The sequence below is a fragment of the Gordionus sp. m RMFG-2023 genome, chromosome 4 (assembly GCF_954871325.1).
Source record: "Gordionus sp. m RMFG-2023 chromosome 4, tfGorSpeb1-WG-v2, whole genome shotgun sequence".
Classification (NCBI taxonomy): Eukaryota; Metazoa; Nematomorpha; class Gordioida; order Chordodea; family Parachordodidae; genus Gordionus; species Gordionus sp. m RMFG-2023.
In genome coordinates, this window is record NC_088778.1 from 9,779,712 (window position 1) to 9,784,675 (window position 4,964).

Below are 4,964 nucleotides of genomic sequence, written 5' to 3' on the forward strand. Positions count from 1 at the left end.
TTTTTTAAAAAAAACTATAACTATCTAAATTAATAAAACATTCGGCAAAGACTTATTACAAAAGAAACAAAAAATTATATTTTAAAATAATGTTATTTTTCAAAAAAGAAGAAATTAAGAAATCTTTTATACCTAACATTTTAATAAATATTTTTTTCCACCTTTATAAATATAATAATGGAAAACTTGAAAAATGATAACATTTACACTTTATATTCGATGCAATATCCTGGATAGTTCAAAATTTTACTGTTAAACATATAAAAATATTAAAATTTAAGGATTAGATTGATTAAATTTTTTAGGGTTTGGGGTAGAATCCTTCCATCACAGTCAGGTCATTTTTACTTGTGATGGACCGTTTTTGGAACTGATTTCATGAGGGAGGGGATGTAGGACCGGTTGCGTCCAAGCGTAATTTTGTTTTCTTCAAATAATATAGGGAAGAGAGGGGATCATGCGAGCTCTAAAAACAACTGTCATAAAATCAAAAGGCTTTATAATCTATATTAATTGATATCCAATTTGGTTCCTCTTACTTACTTTTACATCATATAAAAATTTATTATACTTTTACCCCAATATTATTTTTTCTAAAAAATTCGGGGGAAAGGCTGAGCCATACTCAGAATAGGTTGTTATTCTTGGGACCTTTAAAATTTATAATACTCGCAATATATTATTTATATAATAGTTTATGTAAAAATAATATTCAAAATATTCAATCAAAATTACTAGTCATATTATATATAATAAAAGCAGAATTATGGAACAGAACGTTCCGGGCAAGTTCTGGAAAGGGATATTGGTAAAAATAATAGAATGAAGATGGAAGGAGAAAGATGATTACGATAATATTCTCGGAACAGTTCTTGGATGTTCCGAAAAAATTATTTAATTTATTACATATTGTAAATATAATATTTTTAATATCTCATTCATACATATTTGTTTTTTCTTTAATAGTTTTCGTGTAAATATATTCGAATAAAGGACCCCAAAACATTTTTTTTCCCGCTCTAAACAAAAAAATATATATTTCGTTCTAACGCGATCTCTTCCACGTTTCAGAACGTTCCAGAACGCTTATTCCATTTATACAATTTTGCATATAACAGTCATTAAATCTAAGTATTAATTAAGACATTTTTTAAAAGATTATTATTCATAATTGGTCAGTTGTATTAATATAAATTTGAATGGCATAAATAATTAAATTAAAATTTTATATCATTTTCGAACGTTCCGGGTTCTTGAAATCTCGTTCCGGTTTGGACAGCTTTCCATAATTTTAAATTCCCTTTCTATAGAATTCTGTTCCATATCTTTGATTTTAAATCGGCGCCCGGTATGAGTTTTAAAAATCTAATCGGCGGCCAGCGGCGCGCCGATTTTTAGTCGCCGTCAACCTAGGCAGCGTAAATGGGTGCACCTTTTATAAATTATTTAACATTTTTTTTAAATTGCTAATTAATTTTTTTAAGAAAAATTAAATTAAAAATATCTCGGCATATTTTAAATTTTTTTTATTTTTTTAATTTTTTGTATTTCTTTAATTATTATGTATAAAAATAATTTTATTTAAATCCGAACATAATGATGATCTGCCTGAATTTAACATCAACCTAGCAATTGAGAAAACTCTTTCACTAAGTGTTCTAGTTGTCCGAACACAAAGAAATTTTTTTTGCTAGTGTGAAAAAAATTAAGAAGTTCTCCTTTTCCCTCCAAAAATTGAAAACATCCATAACTTGTGAATGACATTTTCCGAGAAGAATATTAAATTCTAATTCTAAATCACTTGGAATCATAATTTTTACTTGTTGAATGTTTAGTTGCAAATTTTGTCAAATAATTGAATTTAATATCAGCTTTATATTCTCAATCACTATATTTACTACCCAAATATCATCCAAATCCCTCTGCTTAGTAATTGTGTTTTATTATATACTTTGGCACAATTTTTAATTTTTAAAATCTTAGATTTAAAAGTGAAGCCATGATATAGATTATTTTTGAAATAAAAAATTAATTAAATAAACTTGTATATCATAAACCGAAAATCGTAACGCAATTTTTCTACCATATTTTTCTTTAGAGAAATGTTTTCTAAACTATCGATTTACTATTAAATTTGTTTCAATTTTACTTTTAAAAAGTGATGTCAAATATAAGATGGGTCTTTTTGTGTAGAAATTCAACTGTTTCTTTAAATTTGAAAGAAAAGCTCTTAGTTCTTCGATTAGATCTGATTTATAGTTAGAGATAGTGGTTCCCAATTCTTTTCAAAACGTTATTAATTAAATTTTTATTTGCTCCAGATATTCATGCCTAATTATTATGTTGGGCTTAACATTTTTACATGTGTGGCCTTATCAGTGACTTTAACCTATTATTAGAATATGTATAGAATATTGAATAATTTTTAAAATAATTTTGCGCCGGCTATGCACTCCGATATGAAAATGGCGTTATTTTTATAAACAACGGTGTTTTCGGGCGTGGCCAGAAATATCGGCTGCTGGCCAACGGCTTTCGACACAAGTTATATTATTATATATAACCCATTTAGTATTCAAGATAATTTTAATCAAATTTAAAATAATTTAATATAAAATTAATACAATGCGATAAAGATTATAAATTTAAATTATAATCTTGTTTTAAATTTATTAACACCACCGCTTATTTACAAGTAATTATTTTCATGAATATTGTTAATATAAATGAATATAGTTTGTAGGTAAAAATGAAATTAGATATTTTTTCAGGAACGCGTTCCGAAATGTTAAAAACGTGGAAACGGAAGCTATTCTTTTCTTCCAAAACGGAAACAGGAGCGCAAAAATTTTGGTTACCTGAAAATTTTTGGATAAGTTATGCCTTTGAAGACCAGTTCCAGACTTATCTCTAGAAATTATTTTAAGGTATAAATATATTTCTTTGTTTAAAAAAAACATACCTTTACATAGAATGGGGTTTAAGCTTTTATATAAGATAGTTATTAGATGATTAAAATCTTTGTCATTTTATATTTTTGAAAGATTGCAGCATTTAAAAAAAGCTCTATTGTTTATGACATAAAAGAACAATTCACAATGAAGAAAAACTAGAGTGAAATAAAAAAAATAAAAGTTGTTAATTCATAAATTGGATAAGGAGTTATATATTTTTTTAATCCTCAACTTTTAAAATATATTTAAAAACTGATAACATCAAGTATTTTTAGTTTCTTTGATGATATTTCAGATTATGTTTCATAATCACAATATAGCTATATTTTTAGATCCGCAATATCAGACCTCTATTTAAAGAGATTCCCTCTTTAAAACGTCTTTATATACAATATAATACCTTTATCCCATTCAGTTCTCCTGTTGAAAGACTATTTAGTTTAGCGAAGAGTGTTTTTAGTGAAAAGTGATATTCGTTATAGATGAAAAATTTTAGAGACATCTTTTCTTAAAAGCTAATAAAAAATTGATTGATTAAAATGATATATATATTTAATTTTATTATGGAAATCCTTTATTTTATAAAGAATAGATATTTATATTTCAAATTTTAATAAATCTTTCATTTATTTTAAAAAAATATATATAATTGGATTGCAATATTTTATTTATTAATTCTTAAGAAAGAAATCATAAACATAATTTTTTAATTAGTTGATGGAGTAGCTTTGCTATATTTAAGAAATAGTAGCTATAACGAGCTATTTTTTTGATAAGGTTTCAAGTAGCTAAATATATTGCTAGCTACTTTTTAAAATTAGTATTAATAGCAATGGTAATGAATAAATATGATATTAAATTCTTTGCATAATATTCAAACATCATTCGTTCAGATTAATATTAATATAAATATCCAATAATATATTATATTAGTATGTGAATATTTTATTCAAATAAATATAATGTTTAATAAAATTGGAGCACTCGAGAATCTTCCTTGCACCTTCTCAAAAATATAATAAAGAAATTTTATAAGATTTAAACTTATTGTATTATAGTTGTCAACTGAAAAAATTAAAATGATATTCAGATATTGTAGCATGGACTTTATATAATTCTTTATTGTAATCAAAGCCATTTGTACAAATTATATTAATCATCTATATCCGATAACAACATTATAATAATACCTAAACATCCTCATCCCATTCCATAATCCTCAGCACAGCAATCATTTTGGAACTTTCCTCCATCTCGAAAACCATATGATGTAAATTGATTATTCTTGCTGTGTTAATTCCAATGTTTGGTAACTAATCACTACATATATATTTAAGAATTTTTTAAAGTATGGCAAGAGGAAAGGAATGGCTAATTCTCTCCATTTCCCACTATCATTCAATTTGGAAAACATCTAGTCTGGAAATATTTTAATAGCTTCTATAATATTATAAATAAAAATTATCTACACAAATTTACATCTTTTAATTTATATTAGAATTAGTAGAGAATGAAAACTTATTTATAAATAAGTTAACAATGTCTCAATTATATGCAGGGATTACGAATATCAGTTCTGGCTTAGGTTCTAATAAAAATAATCGTTTATGGTTCAGTTTGATTTATATAATAATAATCGTGGTTTGATGTATACCTTTACCGGCTCAAACGCTTTGGATCGAGAAGAATGTTTTAATTATTTTTTATCACTAAGATCAAAATTATGTATAATTTATATATAACCAGTATTTATCATAAATTTAAAACATTTATGATTACCAAAGTATTTAGCAGTTGATTCAACATTGCTTTGATTCCCTGCTTTTTTTTCTATTATGAATTCATTTTATAAATATATGCATGTTACAGTAAAAAGCTTGTGCAGTAACTCTGTAAGTGCCGGTAATAAATACGTTTTCATGAAGTATGACCAAAACTTTATTTTATAATAGAGCAATTTTTAGTAACGAGTTTGTTTATTTTTTGTAGTCTATTCTACATATGGTTTAA